At 41.3% G+C, this 20877-nt stretch overlaps 1 protein-coding gene across 1 annotated transcript in view; it reads right to left on the bottom strand.

The window, feature by feature from the left end:
* WIPF3 (WAS/WASL interacting protein family member 3) overlaps positions 1-7700 on the bottom strand; it is a 35488-nt gene extending 27788 nt beyond the window's left edge. Inside the window, exon 1 of the mRNA XM_051610388.1 lies at positions 7617-7700. The gene's annotated coding sequence lies outside the window, so the exon portion shown is untranslated. The remainder of the gene's footprint in view (positions 1-7616) is intronic.
* Between the last annotated feature and the right edge of the window lie 13177 nt (positions 7701-20877).

Below are 20877 nucleotides of genomic sequence, written 5' to 3'. Positions count from 1 at the left end.
ATTAAAGTACTATGTCTTGACAAACCTCCCTTCAGAGGCAAAGCTGTTCAGATGATTTCACATGCCTATACATGACTATTTCAGGGCGTAGCTTCCTCTGCTCTGTGGGGATCTGCCATAGAAGACTAATTGCTGTAAGGGAGCAGAATAAGAATTTCTCTTTTAAGAGAAAAAAATGCCCCATAAGAAGAAATATATTATGCCTACAGAAATGTCAACCTGAAGTTAGAGTCCAAAGACAAATGAGGTAAATTAGAAATAATTAGGACTTGTACAAAGACATAACTCTGCAAAGGAAACTATTTATACAAAGGTTTTCCTTTAAATATATGGTATCATCCACACAAAGACGGACATAGCTTATTTCACTGCCAGATACATAAACAATGGTGAATTCGATACACAGTCATTAGCAAAGTTAATCATGGGTCTAAGCTAAATAAAGAAAGTTTAGCTCAGTGAAGTTCAAGGTTACTGCCACATTCTCAAGACAACTGTTTGCTTTTATACTCAAGAGTTTCACTGTGAACTGTGCTTGAGCTCTCTTAGGAAAGCCAATCTGATGTTTCAAGTTAACACTTGCATGTTTTGAGGTCTCTGCAGAGAAGTAAATGGCAAGTTTTCACATAATGATTAAAAAAATGAATAACTATTAAGAAATATATTACTATTTACTATCTTTCATAGAATCACAAAATGGTTTGGGCTGGAAGGGCACCTAGAAGATCATCTAGATCAAACCCCCCTGCAAGGGCAAGGACACCTCCCACTAGAACAGGTTGCTCAAAGCCCCATCCAACCTGGCCCTGAATGCTTCCAGGGAGGGGGCATCCACAACTTATCTGGGCAACCTGTTATCAGCATCTCACCACCATCACACTAAAGAATTTCTTCCTAATGTCTAACCTAAACCTACCCTCTTCCAGCTCAAAACTATTGCTCCTCATCCTGTCACTACACACAGAAAGAAAGCCCCTCCCCAGCTTTCCTGTAGGCCCCTGGAAGGCTTCTATAAGGTCTCTGTGGAGCCTCCTCTTCTCCAGGCTGAACAGCCCCACAGACTGCAATGACCAGAGGCTGTGGTCACTGTATGCCATAAGGAGAATTGTCTTTCATAAGGGATGTAAAAGGTGATGGTCTGGTCACCTGCAGGAATATGCTACCAGGAAATCCTCACCTCAAAGAAAGAAAGGGAGACTTTGACGCTGATTTTTAGTGAAGTTGTGATTACTTCATTTCCCTTCCAAATCTATTTCCAACGACAAAAATGCTAGCCCTAATGTCCTAACAAATTAAACTACAACTTCTGAACATGCTCATAGATTCTTCCCTTCATGCTTTTACCTGTCCAACTTGTTGAACAACTACTGATCCATTTCAAGGACATAGCTGATAACTTCATCTTAGATGTTCTTTACAGCAGGGTAAGGCTTCCACACTTAGATGTAAAAGATATGCAAAACCTTATGTTATTAAACAAGCCCTGCTACACTACCATCATGTTGCATTTTGAGTATTTTAACTAATGCAGTGTTCTGAACCAAATAAAATGTGAAGAGTTCTTGCTCCTTAAGTGTCATAGCTGATGTATTTATAAAACTTCCTATATGAATAAAATAGAAAAATATGCTTTCTTGTACAGAAAATTGTCAGCTGTTTTTAAAGGCAATGTCCAAAATTTCTAGCTCCAAACTTACATCCATTTACTCAGGACAATTATTTCATTTTTCACAAAGAACAACAAATGGCACAGTCATTTGCAGCTGCTAACTCCATAAAAAATTCCCAAGGAAAGATGTTTCATGGATTTTACTGAATTGAAGATTCATCCCTTTGACTTAAAGGACTTCAGCTGCAACTCTTTGTGAAAATCGTTATACTCAGAGAGGACAATGTGATTGGTATCTACTCAAAAACAGTAAAATAACTTTTCTGCCTGTTGAAGAAGGAAAGTAATTCTAGGAATTGCCTGGTAATAGAACATTTTTTTGAAGTGACATCTATCATAGAAACAAACAAGCAAAGTGGCTTTCTACAATTTTCCTTATTTAAACAAGCAGATAACAATCAGTTGCCAAGAATACTTCCAGGACAGCCAGTATCTGCTACCATCAGACCACGATGGTGAAAAATGAGGACTCGCTTGTATCCACCAACTCTGGTGTCAAATATTATGCTGGTTTTGGACTCCAGCTTTCATTTTTACCAGTCTGAATTCTTCACTTTCCTTTGTGAAAATTTTTCTCCTTCTTTAGTGGTTCACCAGTCTCACCTGTCTCTCCATTCCCCCTTTCCACTTTCTTGTCTTTGCTCTTTTCACCATTCACCCCACCCGCTGCGTGCTGCTGAGGCAAGGCAAGAAAAATTGAGCCAATTCCTTTAAAAGATAAGAGTTGTATGCCCTGGGGAAAGAAACACTGCACATGGAGCAAAAGTAAATAAGACTGCATGATGATACTAGAGGTTCAGCACAGGTTGTTAGTACTGAGAAAAACAAAGAAATGCAGAACAAGGCTGATTTGGCTCTGAAAAGAAAAGCAAATGTCATTCTAAGAGGTACGAGGAGGTCTATCTCCTGACTAGAGCTGGTAAGTCTTAATGCCAGTGTACAAAGCTTCACAAGACAGGCCGCATATAATACTGAAATTCTGGAGAAAAGCAATAGTCAAAACAGTTTGGGTAGAGGAAAGCAGCAAAGAAACCACAGCGTATGCATTCTGCAGCTATACCGGCCTTTGCAGATCCTGGTACAGCTTGTTCAGAGCAAGCTCAGGTATCCCCACATGGCACTGCAGCATTTATCCTACTGCTAAGTCAGTGTAAACTCATGATCACTCGATCCAAGAATATTTTGTACAATCCGCTTTTGCATATTTTCCTTGCTACTTAGTCATCTCCAGGCTAAAAAAGGCTTTCATTCTGCATTAAATGCCCTTTTGAGCCCCACATCTGTCACTCACATAGCACACTACAGAGATAGTCTCCACCTCCTCTATCAATTTACTAATTTAGGGTCTAATCAATCTCTTATTGTTTTTTATGCTAAATTTTCCTTTGTTTTCAGTAAAAGCGAGGTGAGCTCCTGAGGATGCAATTCTGAAAATACTAAATCAAATACAAGCCGCAGTGACACAAGTAACATTGCTAATGTGTGTTAACCTGTTTGCAATCACACAGTTGATCAATTAAAGCAACTTTCTGTCCAAATCCCAGGCAGAATTTGATAGATATTTTTGCAGTGATTCATGCATCCCCAGGAGGAGCAAACATTCCCCGTGAAAATAAGTTACAAAAAACCTGCTCTCTTTGTGTGATATGTAAGCCTGGCTTGCCTTTTCAGCTCTATTTTTTTTTTTTTTTTGGTGTGTCTACCCAACTGACACAGCAGATCTATAGGTTTTGTACAGATAGATCTCTTGTCTTCAATAAAAGTGTAACTGACTTAGATAAAAGCCCCAAGCTTGCCAGGTCTATTTTACATGCAGTCAGCAGCGCTGCTGCTTGTACATTTCTCACTGCACAAAGCAATGCCAGTTAGGAAAGCAGTAACATAATACCTTTCAAACAAGAGGATATGAAGGAGGAATAAAAGATCTCAAGTCCTCCCTTATGATCTGGTACCATTTTCTGCTCTCCTCTTTTTTTCCTTTTTTTTTTTTTGTTGCTTGTAACAGAGAGAGTAAAATATGATACAGTAACTAGAAAAAGTTAAATGGTACAGCAGTCATTTACAGACCTGCTTATAGCTCCTGAAATGGAACAAGACAAAGGGGTTACTATCTCTAAACCCATTCATTCACTTTGTTCATCTAGAAGGAAGGATTTTACCCCTATCTTATGAATCAATCAGAAACACTGTGATTTCCAGCCAATGCTGTAATTTATCAAGGCAGCATTGCAACTGCCACCAGTGTAAACAAAGGCTATAGCATATCCATTACACAGAAGCTGCAGAGCAGATACAGGAGGTAGTTTTCCTCACCATGTGTTAAGAGCAGTGTCAGGATTGAGCAAGTGCTTTTACGCTGAATTTTCCGTTCTTATGTTCAGTGAACTTTATCTTGTAGACGCCCTTGTTCCAGTTTTTCTCTGCTTTTCTCTTGGCATTATCACTTACACTGTAGCTATGGTATAGCTGGTTTGTTACTCTTCTCTGCCTGAGCTGGCTACAAAATGATAACATTCTCATCACAGAGATTTATGTATCTATTCATAACCCTGGTGAAAGATGACACGGGGTCAATGCAAAGAAGAATCAGGCTCCCCATGCACGATCTTATTTGAGAGAGGTATTCTAAAAGAAATCCATTTCAGCTGTTGTCTGAATTATCAAGGCATGAAAACATACTTTTCACACTTTCTGAAAACTCTTTAGTTGTTTCACATACTTTCAAAGCAATACAAAGGCAGCTTTACAGCTGTCACGTAGGTAATACCGAATGAGTCTGCTCAACAATACTCAAAAGTCAAATTAAGGTAGGCATATTCAAAATAATACAATTTTGTCTTTCTCTCTGATTTGGAAGCCCTGAGGACATTTTTTTCTGTTTGCAAATATAGCAGACTTTACATCACTGTTCACCCTGGCTACAAAGCCATTGGTCAAACCTGACGCAGAATGACCGTAGATGAAAAAGCAACCATGAGGTTCCATTAAGAGTTTGCTACTACAAGCCAATCTTCAGAAAGTTTCAGTCTTTCAGAGAGAGTAACTACTTTGTGAGAGAGCACAGACTAATTGAGGAAGATCTATAAGAACAGAGATGAAGGCATTCCAGAAAGCTATAGCTCAAAGTTGCATAGCAGTCACTAGTAATTCAGTGTAAGGTGAGTGCTGAATATTTCTAGATAAAATAATTGAATGGATATTCTAGTTCATTGTTATGTTTATTTAGATACTAGTTTTTCACATACTCTGAATAAGGCAGAAATCTTTATTCTGGCACAAAACAGCCTAGCATCATTTTCACAAAGCAACTATCTGCTTCAACTTTGCATCTGTGATCTCAGTTATTAGTCCTTAAAATGAATGACATAGAATACTCACATAATAATGCAGCAGATGCTCACACACACCCTGGATCACTAACTTATGGAAGTCAAGGGTAAGAGAGCTGAACTGAGCTGGTTCAGTCTCACCTATTTTTGATACCTGACCAGAACTTGCCCCAGTCACTGAGTTCCACAGAAGCAGATGCTTCTGAAAGACCATGTAATTTTTATAGGTGAGTTATGCCTAACAAACATACAAAGAAATGTAACACCAATCCTTTCACTGCTCTGCTTCTCTTTGGAGCTAGAACATTTTAAAATATTAATATTATTTAATATAAGTTAATATTTATTTTAGATATAAAATAGTAAATAATGTTATTCAGTTTTGAAGCTTTTAGTTCTTAAATTGTGCAAATATTTCTCTGTTATAACTAAGAAGTTGCTTTCACTTCAAGGTCTTCTTTTCAGAGGACAATGAATTTCCCCAAATACTGATCTCATCAAGCAAAAAACCACCAACAAGTAAGTCTAAAGACCATCTATTAGTAATCTATGTTAGGTTCTGTTAAGATACTCAACAAACACTTCTGACTTCTATGGTACAATTACCAAGATGCAACACTGCTATGTTTTGATTAACTGTGTGAAAATAAAAACCTAAATACTTTCTGCAAATCCACAAATTCAGATTTAGTAGTCATTACATACACAATCTGAGCATGGCCTTTCCTGATGTGGTGCATTAACAGAAACTGAGATGCTGGAGGGTCTTTATTTATATTTTCTTTTGGGGGAGCTGATGGAGAGAGAGAAAAAATATGGAACTGATAGGTAGTATAATATATTATTTGATAAACAGTCATATGTTACTCTTTCCAGTGCAGTACAATCACAGAATCAGAATCTCATGGGCATCTCAATCATTTTCAGAATTAGATCCAAACTAGCAATGTCTTGAACACTTCACCTAATGAATTAAGCTTTGCATCTCCCCCTCCACAACCAAAGTCTGTGTACAAAGCTGATTATATTATTTATACACTCCTGTCTTCATAGAATTTATTGACTTTTTTTTTTAAAAAAAAAAAGTTTCACACTTGCATTGCAAATTGGCAAAGGCACCTGCACTTCTGTGGAATTTTGTATGCCACTTAGCCTACTGGAGCCACAATCTTAACAAGATGTTTTAGATAATACGTAGAAATGTTTAATAACAAGGTCACTGTAACATCAGGAGGGGTTGCATGTTGGTTTGCTAAGCCCTACTCCCTTCCAGGATCTTTTTACAGGAGAAGACTCACCTCCCACATAATTTCTTTCTGATTATGAGTCTAACCCCCGTGTCATCATCATCATCTACAGCAAAACATCCAAAGCATTCTATCTGTGAAACAAAACACACTCACGCAATCCTCTTTAAGGGTTCCACACTGAGCTCCTTGTACGTTACCCTGTACCTGGAAGCCAGTAATTCACAGCAAAGCAGACTCAATCTTTCCAGCTCATGTTGGGCAATATCCCTCACGAACCCTGGGTGGCAGCAGCGTCTGCACCGCTGCACATTCCAGCCGGGACACCGTTTTGGGTCACAGGTCCACGCAGTGAACAGGAACCATCCTCTCGCTCACCTACCTAACAAGTGTCCGAGCTCGGACTGGGCCATAAAGTTGTACTGGTTACCTTATCATCTTCCCTGTGCTCCGCCTTTCAGTACAGAGGATGCAAGCTAAAGACTTTAAACAATGACTATACAAGCCCAAGCTGTTAAGTAAACAGGAGTTTGTGCTGGATATACGGATGGAGAAACTGAAAATATTGTACCAGGAAGCAGTTCTACAACTCCAATCATGCAGCATGCACGATAACATGTATCACTGTTATCACAATTTCGGCAATATTTCACTGTCTGAATCAGCAGAAGCACTAGCAAATTATAGCTTATAAACTCATATCGTCCTAAGACCGTTCTGTGTTGAAATCATCAACCTTCATCTTCCATCTCAGTGTCTTCTCTCCTAAACGTGATTTATTTTGCTACCTTTCAGAAATCTCGCTTAGTAATACTTCAATTTCAGTAACAAATGGGGAAAAAAAAAAAAAAAAAAAAAAGCACACTGGCCAAATGTGTCCTTGCTAGTCCTAGAACTCCACAAGTCCTTGAAGAAGGCAAGCACACCCTCCCTCCCGTCCCCGCACAGGCAGACACGGGCTGTGACGCTGCTGCTGCTGCTGCGATGCCTTTGGAAACTCCAAACTAAGATTAAAAAACCCCTCTTGCTACCCTCCACCGACACGTTCCCTGTCGCTCTGTATCAGCGCAAACAAGCTGATGCAGACGCGACGAGATTTTAGTCATGTTTTTTACACATTAATCATTATTTAATAATGAACCTTAAAGCTTCTCTCTAACACCTCTCCAGCCCTCCCCCTGCAATAGGTACATAGCCATTCAGTACACGGTAGCTTTCACTGTTACTCAGCCCCCTTTTCCTTAGCTGACCTACTCCAGCACCTCTATTACAAGGGCAAAAACTAGGAAAAAAAGTTCTTCCTGTCCACTGCCGCCCGCTTTCCTTCACTTGAGGAAACAGAAGAGCACCACTACGCAAAAAAACCTGTACCTAACATGCAGCCACGCGTCTTCCTCCAGCGCTGTGAGTAACCACATCCCGAAGGCTCGGGTATCCCGGTCCCCCCGGGTGACCTCCCTGGCCCGCTGACCGGGGCCGTGCCCGGAGGCGGCGGCGGGGGGAGGGCTGCCAGCCGCCCCGCACCGAGTTTCTTGGCGGAATTGCCCCGCTCAGCCCTTGGGGCCGCCTCGCCCAGCGCGGCCGCCTCGCCCTCGGGGCCGCCCCCGCCCCGCGCTCTCGGGCCGACTACTGGGGCGGCGGGGCGGGACGGAGACCCCGGCACCCCCGGCACCCCCCGCCCCTGCTGCCACCTCCCGCGCCCACCTGCTGGCAGCCGGTGCCGGTGCCGCCGGGCCGGGCCGGGCCGGCGGGCGCTCCTCCCGGGGCGGGCAGAGGGCGGCAGGTAGGGCGGTCGCCCGCCTCCCCTCGGGGGAGGGGGAGCTGGCTGGGAGGCGGGGGAAAGGAGAGGAGCGGGGGGTGTTTTAAGATCCTTGAGGAGGGGAAAAAGCTCGTCGGGGCCCTGAGGGGGAGGATAAAAATTGCAGTTATTTTTTTAAAAAGCCGCCTGCAGCGACAGGGCAGCTGGGCCGGCGGGAGGGCGGGCAGGTGAGCAGCGGCCGCGTTCGGCCGGTTCTGGCGCCAGCAGCGCCGGGTGCCCCCGGTCCGGTCCGGTCTGGTCCGGCCGGGGCCGCTCCCCAGCGAGGAGGCTCCTTCACACCCCCACCCCTTCGCCATTCCCACCCTGGAAGCGCGGCAGCTTCTGCCTGAGGGTGAAGTCCAGCAGCAGCCTGGGTCACCCTCCCGCAAGCAGGTGCCTTGGCGCAGCCTGCTATTTTTTAAAGCCTTTGTGGAAGCCGAAATGCACCGTGCCCTACAGCAGGGAGCAAAGATGCCTTTACTCTGCCCACCTGCTGAGCTGCTTCTGCCTGGCAGCCTCTCGACGGCCTGGGCTTGGAGCTGTCTGGGTGCCCTCATTTTTCCTCCTCGTGCCCCAGATTGTGCAATGGAAGCATATGCAAAAAGACAATACTCAGGTTATCTCTGGAATTTTTTCAGGGCAATTTGCAGATGGAAAAGTTACGGCTTTGCCCTAAAGAAGCCTCGTTTGTTTTCAGGGCTAGGGAGCTGCTGCCAGCTGGAGGAACGAGGCACTTCCAGGCTGTCACCCTTCAGGAGTAAGAATCACAGAATCACTGAAAGGTTTTAGTTGGAAGGGACCTTAAATATAATCTAGTTCTGACCCCACTGCATGGGCAGGGACACCTCCCACTAGACCAGGTTGCTCAAAGCCCCATCCAGCCTGGCTTTGAACACTTCCAGGGAGGGGGCACTGAATAACTTAGATCATAGTGCAGGTTCTTGTCTGGTCAGTGGCCTTGGGATGGTGCTTTCAAGCAGCTCAGAGGCAGACCTCTAGATTTCTTGGCAAAACCTGTTTTGATGTAGAAATGTCAAAACAAGTTTTTCATTGTCCTGCTTGATTATAAAGTGGTCCAGTGAAATCACTGTTACCTGGATCCGGATGATGGCAGTATCAGCCTCTGAGACTGGTGGAAAGTCACCAAAGGGCTGTGTCACCTCTGCTCATCAGGGCAGGGGCACAAAAGCCCCTGCTCTAGGAGTCTGTCCTGTCTGTCTAAGGTTGAGAGTTTGATTTAATATTCTGAAAACATCCTCCTGATTGGTTGTCAGATTAAATAATTTTCAGCCCTAAGTATCTCCCACAGTTGCTTACACAGGGCTCAGGTAACTAAAGCCAGTTCCAGCTGGTCATGAGTTTGAACTCCAAAGCACAAAACAAAGCCAAGAGGGCCATAGGTACTGCCCCAGAAAAATAAAATTGTAAGCATTCACTTCAAAATACATATATAATGCCACACTTGAAAATAGATTTCATTATTCATGCAAATTAATCCCAATTGAGATTTAATTTTAGATTGCTAATGCTGAAATGGACTTTGTCCACCGTTTGGTTTATATCAAAAAGCTGCAAGAGTGCAGGAAAAAAAAATTACTATAATCTTGTTCTTAGGACTGCTCTTTCACTTTCTTTCATTTTCCAATAAGGTCCACGTAATGACAGCTGGATTTGTACAGTGCAACAGTGACCATTTCCACCTGGGCGGCTGGGCCGTCCCGGCATGAAGTTTCTGCCCTGGTCTAGTCTGAAACAATCAACTTTACCTGCAGTACATAGTTTGCATATATTTAATACACTGAAGTACATAATACTTGCCCCTTGGCTGGTGGTGGCTGGTTACAGAAACCTGTTGTACATTAGATGTTATTAAGAGAGTCCCATGGGGCTGCATACCTAGGAATTACAAAACTCTCTGTTTTGTCTTGAAGAGGCATAGGTGAAAAGGAAAGAAGGTCTCACTTTCCAGTGCTGGATCAGAACAATGTCACTTCTGGAGAACATGGTGGTAGTGGAAGAGGCCAAAGGCTTCTGTACAAATTGCTAGGAGCTTTGTGAAGGCTAGTGCAGTGAAACGCCTATTTTTTCTGGTTTTCCACATGAAACCCTCCGCCTTCACCTCACAGCTGCACCCAAGATAACAGGGCAATGCAGCAGGGGCAAAACTGACCCCAGATTGTTACATAGGATGTGCCTTTCCTGATTGTTTTGTTTTGTTTTGTTTTAATCTACCAATTTAAGATTATCTGAAGTGTTTCAAATACAGAACTTGCCTCAAACGTATTTGTATCTGGCATTGCTATGTTTTACAAATCATAGCCATAAATACATTTTCTATCTGCATAACTAATAAAAATTATGTTGTATACTGAAATTATATTTTTACTCATGACAAATATATTTTAGCATGGATCAAACAATATATCAATTTCACCAAAAAAGGAGAATCTTCATCTGTCCTAGACTCAGGCTACTGGTGCAATGTTGTCTGCTGTTCCTTGGAACCATGTTACAAGCAACTGCAAGGCTTATTTTGAGTTTCGCTTGTCCTGGTAGGTGTTGCAGGTTGATCTGGGGAGTATTTTCTGAGTGGCTGTGCTGAGTAACGTAACAGCCCGTCAGTCATCTTTTTGTTCCAGCACAGACAGCTGCTCTACTGGCTATTTCTCTCCTGCATTTCCTTCCCTTGCTGCATCTTGCACAGCTGAACCCTGGCTCGTACCTTCAGCCTTGACAGCCTAAATGAGAAATTTCACACCCTTCCAGTTCTGGTCCCAGCCCTTCTGTGCAAAGCCAAAATTATTTTTGAGCCTATAATTTCTAAGAGATTACAACTGTGTCATCTGACAAGAGTACAAATGTATGGCAGGATAAACCTAACCTAAAGCAGAAGGGATTAGAATCTCTGTCCTCTATACTGAGAAGCTATGAACAAGAAACACAGGAGAGATGTGAATGGCCTGTTGTGACCTGCTATAGTATCTTGTGGGTGAGTGATGCTTTGTGGCAAGATTAATTTCATTTTGATTAATCTGGTTTTGCTACAAACAAAATAAAACAATATTAAAACAAATTTTAAAATGCATATTACTTTAATGGGAGAGTCCTGCCATTCTCATCTTGTTCAATACTAGATGATAATTATTCTTACAAAATATATAATTGGCCATTTCTTTAAAATGATCTTTCTACACAAAAAGCATGCTAATGACACTGTCATCCTCAAGATTGCTCGAAAAACCCACAATGAAAAAGACCTGAAATAAATGAAACCATTTAAGAGGAGACAGAACGTGTCCCAAACTGCAGAAGAAGAACCAGATCTCCCAATTTGGTCTGTTGTTGCTGATTTTGAGTAGAATAATCTGGGATGCTTCACTGGCATGTGTCAACATAAATACTTGGCAAATAAAGTACTTACACTTACCAGAAGTACTTTTCCCCCTAGACATATTAAGAAAAAGCTGAAAATCTTTGGTCCCTTACAGAGAAGCACATGTAAAGCTTTTTAGTCACCCCTGAACATAAACAACAAAAAGTATATAACTTCAATGTAAAAAAATATAAATTACTTGAAAGCTAAATACATCTGTCAGAAAACATGAACTGGTTTGTATTTGTCATTATTTATCCATTCACTTTTAAGATGTAACAAAAATACCTATGGGTTGAGGTGTTTGTGCATAATGTAAGAAATAGTTCGTGCATAAAAACACATGAAGCTTAAGAGTGGAAATCGAAAAGGTTTCTTGCTTTTAGCATGGCGTTTGATTACACTTCTAAGCAGCTTTCAACACTTAAAAAAATTCTGTTGCAATAATAGTCTCAGTCGTTGTGTTTGATGACTTTGTTAGCTCTAATTCCACAATTAACAGAGACATTTCCATGTAGGAACAGAGATACTCCCAGATATTTGTCTTCAAATATTGAGATTTTCTTTGTACAAATCCTGTTCTTTCTGTAGAGAGTTCATAATAACAACTCAAAACATTAATTTTGCTCTAATACATTTCAGTAAGAAATTCCTAAACGTGACAGAGCTGCTTGTTACAGAACAACAAAGCCATGTTTGCAGATGCAGTTTAGACTGCAAATACTGAGGAAAACTGCAGACAAATAATTAGCAGGGATGATTTCCCTAGAGAGGAATATTAGTGTTTACTTTTTTCCCGTGTTTTTAATCCAAATCCTAAACCCTTACTCCTGATCCTCTTGAGCAAGCTGTTTGCTGAGTTCATTGGAAACAATGTCTAAGAATGTTCAGGCTCATAGTAAATAATTAGTACCTAATGTCAATTCCTGCATTAATTGTATTGTTTCTGCTTATTTCTGTGTTTTTTTTTTTTTGCTGTAGGTTGTCTTAAAAAGTATCTCCTATTAAAAAAAGCTTTGGATTTTCTTCAGTGCTTGGTTCTGCCACTCATTTTCAGCATGACCTCTGTGAAAGTACTTAATCACTCTTAATAGTATGAGTGGAACAAGAATGCATTCATTAATACTTGTGAGGCTGCCAGATATGAGGCAGTTGCAAGCATTTACAGTACCTTAAAAAAATTATAATTGCACTATCCAGCTGGTTAATGTTTATCCAGTTACCGAACAGCTAAACAAAAAGCAGAGAGGCCGACTCACTGTTTGCTCTTCATTGGTATTGAATTTGAAAAGAATTTTTCCATTTTAAAGCTATAGAATTAGGCTGTAGATGAAATACCATTAGCGGGCCTCTGTAGAGAATAATGAGATGAAAGCATGCCCAGTGCTAGTCTGCAATTAGGGTGAAAAGTGAAATATGGCAAGGATCAGAATGCCATTTTCAAATCTGTTTTCAGAGAATAACCTTTTCATCCCCACCAGGGGGAGTGTACTTGAAGATAATAATTAGTGGGCACAAATAATGCGTTTGGAGAGGATGGTTTCTTTTGCCACTTTCTTGAAATAGAAAGGTAGTTTGTTAGCACCCCCCTGACCCCATAATTCATTTTGCTTCAGCTATCACATTATAGCAAAGAAGCAGCATGAGTGGTTTTCTGCTTCCTAGGCTTTGAACATAGGTTTTTTTAACACTTTTAAGCATTGATCACTGATGTCAAGTACAAGATTTAGCTCAGAGTTTGCTCAGAACAGGACATTAAACAGCAAGTGAAAGTCTCCTCCATCATGGCGTGCACAGCTATTAACACTGCATGTGCAGCTTAGGTATTGGAGTAGTCAGAGAGGTGTGAGTGAGTCTGTATCTGTTCATCTTGGGTACAAGTACCCACTGAGTCTCTGCTGCTCCTGACAGTAACTCAGGCATAACTGACTATTCTGTACAAATTATTGTACTTCCCTTATACTCTGTCTCTGGACTGCTCCACTCCTCTGTCTAGTTCACCACTAGTCAAACCTGAAATACAGTTCGACTCTGCAGTCCTTGAGATCAAGCTTGTATAGAGACCAGTCATGTTGGTGGATAGCAGGGGACTGGAGATGGGCAGGCAGCAGGTTTCATGATTGGTTTGCATAAGAAAATTTGCAGCCTTAGCATGTGTGTATGTTATTGTAAATCCTTCATATTTTCTTTGGCCCTTTGTGTCTAAAGAAATGTGTAGCCCCATTTGAAACCAAGATTTAAGTGTCCTGTTAGTAAACACTTATTCAGCTTTTCAGCACGTAACAATAAAATCTGACATATTGTATGGTCTGCTGCATATGAAAAATATTCATGAAAGTCCTGCTGAAACAAACAAACTCACTCATGCTCTTTACAAGTGGTGTATCAACATTTTTATAGACGTTTAAAGCCATTTTTTTTTCCTCTTTGAAATACAGTTGATATCTGTCCCAGCCCATGAGAGCACATAAAGCATTTTAGACTCATTGCAGGGATGTGAAGCAGGGAGTGCCCTCTGCTGCACTATATGCAGATAGGAGTTTCAATCAAATTGTGAAAGGGGAAAGATTCCACTTGAGGGACTGTAATCAAATTCACTGACAATATTCTCAGCAGCAGTTACTGGTACTATCACTCTCTGGTTTTGCCCAAAGTGACATTATCATTTTCACTCATTCAGTGAGATAAAATTTAATAATAATTTATTAGCATGGACTATTCCTAAGTGGAGAACTTCTTCTCAGTACGTATGAAGCAAATGATACAGGTTATGGTGTGACATTCAGGTACTGTTATCAGCCACAATAACGCAGGGCTGAAAAAGATTACAATGGATAATTTCAGGAGGAATGACTGGAGAGGGGGGAATAAATGTAAATCATTGAGAGTAGAACACATCTTGTTAGTGGAAAAATAGTAGCTGTAGACTGCAAGGAGGAGAGAATTTTACAGCTGAGAGCAGTGCTGGGAAGCTATTGCCTCTGGCCTGGGCAGCTCATCAGAAAGACACTACCTCTGCAGAAGGGAGCATGTCATACAGGTGAGGAGAGCAGGAGGAACAAGCCTGCTGAGCACCAGAGTGCAGAAATGCTGTTGGACTGGAGTCTCCAACAGATAGGACATCTCTAGATATTTCTGGGAGGAACTTGAGTGGTTTCCCTTGTGTTTATGTGGTTGCTGAAGGCACCAGACTGGAGGCAGCTATTGCAAAAGGGAGGCAGTCAGATAATTAGATAAAAGAATAGCTTCTGTCTGTGATATTCATTGCTTAACTTTCTTGCTCTGTAGCTGTATCCCTTTCAGCCCAGATTTCCAATGTACAGAGCTAGCAGAAAAACGGAAATGAAGAAATGTAGCAAATATCTATGACCAAAAGTATTTCTCTCTCCCACACTGATTTTGAGCTCACTCATGCAGTAAAAAGCACGGGAAGCAGGGTAATTGCTATAGAATAGTGCACTGCATGCTTTTTATTTCCATAAAACCCTTTGGAAAATCTTCAGAAAAGGTGTTCAAGGCCTCAAACGTGTGGCGGGAGCAGTGAAGGTTTTACTGACATTTGTATCCCATTGCATTTTTTTTTGCAGAATAAAACTTGACAGCATATTGGAAAAAAGCATCAAAAGAAGACTGGATTCTCCTCTTCATTTTCTTTCTCCTGTAATCTTTTTTTTCTTCCTTTATCTTTTTTCTCTTTTTTTTTTTTTTTAAACTTTTTACTTCCCCCCCCCCCATTTATTGCAAACTGACACGATAATTTCTGGGAGTTGGTGGTGTTCCCATAGAAACAGCCTTGATTTGGTGATATCACTGCAGGTTGCTGCTGTTATTCCGCTGTGTTCTAATTAAAACAAAATCTTCCTAGATAAATTGCATTTAAATCTTCACACTTTTTTTCTAGGTAAATGGACTGGTATAATCTCCATTTTTCTTTTGACCATGTCTATGTGGGGGCCAAAAGACTTACGATGATCAAGACACCATTTTTTTCGAAGCAATCTTTTTTCTCTGTACTCCAGTGTTCATAAAACCCAAGTGGGCTTTTATAGCTAATAATAGTAGTCATAAGTGGCTCTAAGCGATTTGTGGAATAAGAGCTGTAACTATTGCATGCCACTGAGGAGCTGCTTCTTGTACTCAACGTTTAATAGTTTGCAATAACAACTGTTTTTGTTTCAGGAACTCAATGCACTTTCTGTTATTGTGACCTAAAGTGCTAATGAATTCTGCATTAAAAGCCAGATGTTTAAGTATCTGGGATAAAACTCTCCAGAGGAGGAGTTCAATTGCCTTGCGGTAACTGTTCTGGAAGTGTTGTAAAAGGCTTGGTGTGTCAAAACTACCCTTTTTGGTCTTCTTGTTTGCATCCACTTTCCCTTTAGGGCACAGGAAAAGTGTAATTGCCAGCTCATCTTTTCTAGATAATAAGATGAATAAAATTGTGGGGTTTAGTCATGAAATGAATGATGTTAGAAGATGGGAGGGTGAGCAGAATGTGATTACTGAAACAACAGGATTGCTTTGAGTTTGTGAGAGTTTGAGAGAGACCCAGTGCAATTACTGATGTAGACAAAGATGCCTCACCTTTTTTGGCAAGTGAAAACTGCTGCTGTGAGATTTGCTACTATCCTTTTTGAGGAGACAAAACACACACAAAAAAAACCCTAGCTCTCATTCTCTGATTTCTCCACCTGTGGAAACCAAACCCACATATTTGCAAGCATTAGTACTTCTTAATAAAAGGCAACATGGTTAACAACACGACTTTCATCCTTCCCTAGGAAAAATAAAATTAATAAGTCTTTCACAGAGGAGATGGTAATTTACAAAAATATACAAGTGGAAAAACCTAGGAAGAGAATTTGGGGAAAAATCTTTTTTTCCACTTTATTACAAATTTGCCATCAAATTCCCTTTCACTTAGTGCTATTTTTATGCTATGTCATTTGTTTTTGAGAATAAATTTTATCAAGTCACTACATGAATCCTCAGATAAACTCCCATAAATAAAGAAAATTGACCTGAGTAGGAGGTAAAATGGGTCAAAGCTGAACATATTCTTAGAAAATACTGGGAGATAAAATGTGTCAGGACAGAGATCACCTTTTTATTCTGAGGCTGAAGTGTGCTGCTTGTGGTAGGCTCAGAGAAGGCTGTTTGAGGATCCTAGATACTGCAACAGTAAAAAATATGGGTATTTGTTTCCTTAGAAAGTATTGCAGTATCCAGACCTGCCTAATCAGCTCATCCTGTAAGCATGGCATGCACTCCAGCTTAAAAGCTGTATTAATAAATAAACAGAACAAGCCCAGATGAAATAATTTCTAATTGAATTTCCAAGCTTAGCAAAGACCCACTGTGCAGAGAAGCAGCTCAGCACTAACCAGGCTGATTATTCTGGTGTTTAGCATGAGAGAGCTGCGGAACCAGCAAGTCTTCCCCTGAAGCCACCCAGGTAGCCCACGGTTCCCTCTCCCTCTGGAAACCTGCAGCAGGGTGGGTGCCAAACTCTGCAGGTGTTCTGCAGCAGCAAACCTCATGCAGCACCTTTGACCAGCTGAATTAGTCTCAATACAAAGGGCAGAATGAGCCTGCAGATAAGGAGCCACCGGCATGTTACTAGCAATCAGCCAACACCTCTGGGTTGTACTGGGCTGCCAATTCTACCCCAGCCAACTGGAAAGTCACTAACAAAATGCACTTTAAATGTTTCCAGGCAACAAGGTCAAAATGTCTTTACCAGTTATTCCATTTGCTTTTTACCCAGCAGGGAGCTACTTTGTCTTGACAGCTAATTTCTCCCTTTTCTTTCCCTTCTAGTACTCTCCAGCATATTGAATACCACCATCTTCTCCACTTGGGGGCCAGTTTTGGAGTCCACACTAAAAAAAGGGGGATTTTGATAAAGAATTTGCTGAAATCAGAGTTTTCACATCAAGTGGCTTCTACCACAGCTACTGCTTTTACTGTAGTTAGTGATCTGTCTTTCACAGATCTTTTTCTTTACTAATCTTTGAGGTCAGCTACTTCTCTTTCACTCTAATTTATAACAGATTGCCCCTTTATTTCACTGCTTTCCAAAATTTCCAGTTTTATTATCTGTTTTATTATTTGTTTTTTGAAGCAATCCTGTGAATTAAACACCACTTTTTCCTTTTTAGACAGTGGTACATTTCTTTGTGAGTTTTTGATAAGTGTATATACAGTTTGGAATAAAATGAGAATTATTAGGCAAAAGTGTTGTGCTTACACCAGATTTACCTTAAAGCATCTCAGCAGCATCACCAGAAATTAATTTAGCTGCCTGAAGAAGGGGTCTTGGTTCTACCTACCAAGGGAAGGGAGAAAGGGAGGGAGGGGAAGGACAGAGCTATGGTGAGGAACGGAGAGGACAGTTCAAGAAAGCCAGACTTGTTGCTGCCACGGGAACAGGTGAAGATGACAACTGCGTATTCTGCTCATTCCCTGTCTGAAGCAACGGCCCTGACTGGATTTTCAGGCTCCAGCTTTGATAAAGCGGGAAGCAGAGCCATGGATATCTGCTACCCATATAGCTCTCATTGTCTCTGCTACTTCTAGATGACCTACGTATGTACCCAGCTTTCACTCTGGGTACAGGAATTTGATCCAGATTGTTTCCTTGCCTGATTTGGAGCAAGGAACTGTATTTAGGTCTGATATAGGAGAGTACTTTGGGTACTATTGACTGAGGGAGTGTTTGAACATCTGCTCTTAAAACTGTCTGCTTTGTTTGACTCCAGTCATTGGAGCTGGCTCTGGAAGTCACGGACAAACATCTTGCAGAGCACCATTGCTCATTCTCTGGCCTAAAGAACACCTGAAGTGCATGAATTACTCCTGTGGGAAAGACTGTGAGAAAACAGTCCTGTTGCCATGTCTCTGGCAGCAAACCTGGATGTGGTTCCTGGTTCCCAAAGCTTGGAATTATTCTTCATTCTCACCAAAATTCCCATTTTCCAGTCTGTTTTTCATCCATTCAGCACACAACTGACATTTATATTTAGCTTTACATTATTTTAACTACAACATCCTTCACATCACTGGCTCCCACCCTTATTGCAGCAGTTCCCTTCTTTTAAGTCACAGTACGGCCAGGTTCAGGTATTGTAAAAATTCAAATTGAACTACAAAAGACAGAAGAGAGTGATTTTCTTTCTGTTTCTGAGTCAAATTCTGTTTTCTTTTTCTAGTTTTTGAAGTTCCACATGGTTTAATGAAATTTTTTTGTGTGTGTAGTGTGTTTCTGCAGCCTTAGGGCTCACACATGTGATTGAGGCATGAGTGCTTAAGAAGTAATTGCACATCAGCTAAGCCATGGCAACTGTTCTGTGTTCAGGCTTAGCCCACAGCAAATGTGATGTAATGTGAGTAATCTTAAGCCTCTTTCATGATGCACTTATCTCTCCTTTGTACTTTCCTGGGAGGCTGCTGGGTGTCGTTACTCCAGTTGCACTGATTTGTCTGTTTGGGCTCTCTATCCCCCTATCCTGTAAGTAATTAAATCACCTCCTGCTATACACTTAACCTTTAAAATCTTTCCATTTTTGCTTCACTTTATTGGCTGCTGCTTCAGATACCTTATCATACTTTGCCCTTCGTGGAAATCTGTACTGGGCTGGTTAGAGGAAGGTTTTCGGTACAGAGGAAAGAAAGAGCAAGAATGGATGCAAACAAGTCTGTGCACAGAGACAGTGAAACCCTTTCTAAACAAATGCCTGCTGTATAACAGACCTCTCATCTTACCTGACTGCTGAGGCACGAGACTCCAAAGGTCTGACCAAAAATGATGGAAAATGAGGGAACTGTAGTAGGTGCACCCAAGAGCATGAGGCCACCCAACAGCTGTGAGACCTGGGTGTGCAGCTGCTGCTCGGGGGTGATGTTGGTGTGGACCTTCTTTGGTTACAGGGCAACTCTCAGAGGTGCTGCCAGGGCTGGAGGCCACACATCAGGTGCATTTGTGTTGCAAATGCTAGAGATGCAGACTCTGCAGCAAGGCATAGGTTAATGCAATGCAGAAAAGGGCCTGGAAAAAAGCAAGTCTAATTATTACAGTTGTGCAACTGAAGTAAGGAGACTGCTAAGGGCTCAGATACCAGAAAAATGAGCAGAATGTCTGTAGTCTATCCAGGGACTAAGAATGGTCAACAAAAGACACCTGTGGTATTGCATCTGCTGACCAGGAAAACTCCAGCTACAGCATTAAAAGAAACACAACCTGAGCCGAGTACCCATCATTGCTGAGGCCTGTGTGCATTGATAATGCCCAACAATATACTACAAAATATAATAAACTAAATAAATGTAGACAAAAGAGACTTGCAGCTTGAGGGCTATGGGGTTCAGGAAGCTGGACAACAGACCACTGCCTGATCGACAGTGAACCATTGCTGTTTGCTATCCTGTCTTAATACTTGTGTCAAGTTGAGCTCTATGCTTGAGCAAGTGAATTTGGTTCCTGGAAGAAAAAGGGTTTGAAATCAATTTAAGAGCAGCCAGTTGTGGCTTAGCAGCTGCACACCGGAGAGTCAGGAGCAGCAGTGAGGCATATCTTGGGGGAGGAGGCAGTGCAGGGGGGGGTCTATGGGAGGAATTCAGCTGAAAGCACTTTGTTCTCATGGCATGAAACACAACAGGTTTGAAACAAATGAACATGGTTTTGAATAAATGTCTTCTTATCCACATTTTCACATTTGGGGCCTTGACTTACCCTGCTTATCTCCACACAGAGGTGGAACTAAAGCAATTGTGACATTCAAGCCTCACTAGAGGCCACACTCAACCTTCTTTCCAAAAATGAGCAAAATATGGAGCGAGTATGGACCAGATTTTTGCATCTCAGGGTCTTCCCTGCAGTTAATAACTCTAGAAATATTCTTCTCTCATAATTTTCATAATGAAATGCAGCAGTTATTTAGTAGCTGTGAGATGAAGAATGAGACCACCTGTTAATGGCTGGTGGACCTGGATGCTGCAAAATCATTCTTTTGAGTCACCAGGAGGCTGCCACATGTTCAGAAGAGATTAGTGCAATCATGGGAAACCTACAAAATCTGCCCTGAATGTCTGCACTCAGGTGATTACTTTCTGTAAGAGTTTTTATCTCTTGGACAGGTTGTTCATTGCAGCATTTGGTCTGTGAAGAGAAGACAGTTGGCCTACTTCACTATTTCATTACTTTGACATTAATGAATTTGTACAAACACATTCCAATCAAGGGACATGCACAGATGAAATGGAAAATAGCAAACATTGCCTTAGACATGTGAGCAGCTCTTCCTGTTCTGAGACAGTTGTGACTACGTTCATCATAGTCTCCTACACAGAGAAAAAAACCAATCTGTGCTAAACATGTTTCCATTAGTTTATCTGAATATGTCAAAAGAAAGTTTCTTTTGACATATACATGATTGTCATTATTGTAGCAAAGTACACACACA

The sequence above is a fragment of the Apus apus genome, chromosome 2, assembly GCF_020740795.1.
Source record: "Apus apus isolate bApuApu2 chromosome 2, bApuApu2.pri.cur, whole genome shotgun sequence".
Taxonomy (NCBI): domain Eukaryota; kingdom Metazoa; phylum Chordata; class Aves; order Apodiformes; family Apodidae; genus Apus; species Apus apus.
The sequence above is the reverse complement of the archived record's forward strand: the minus strand, read 5'-3'. Positions and strand labels throughout refer to the sequence as shown.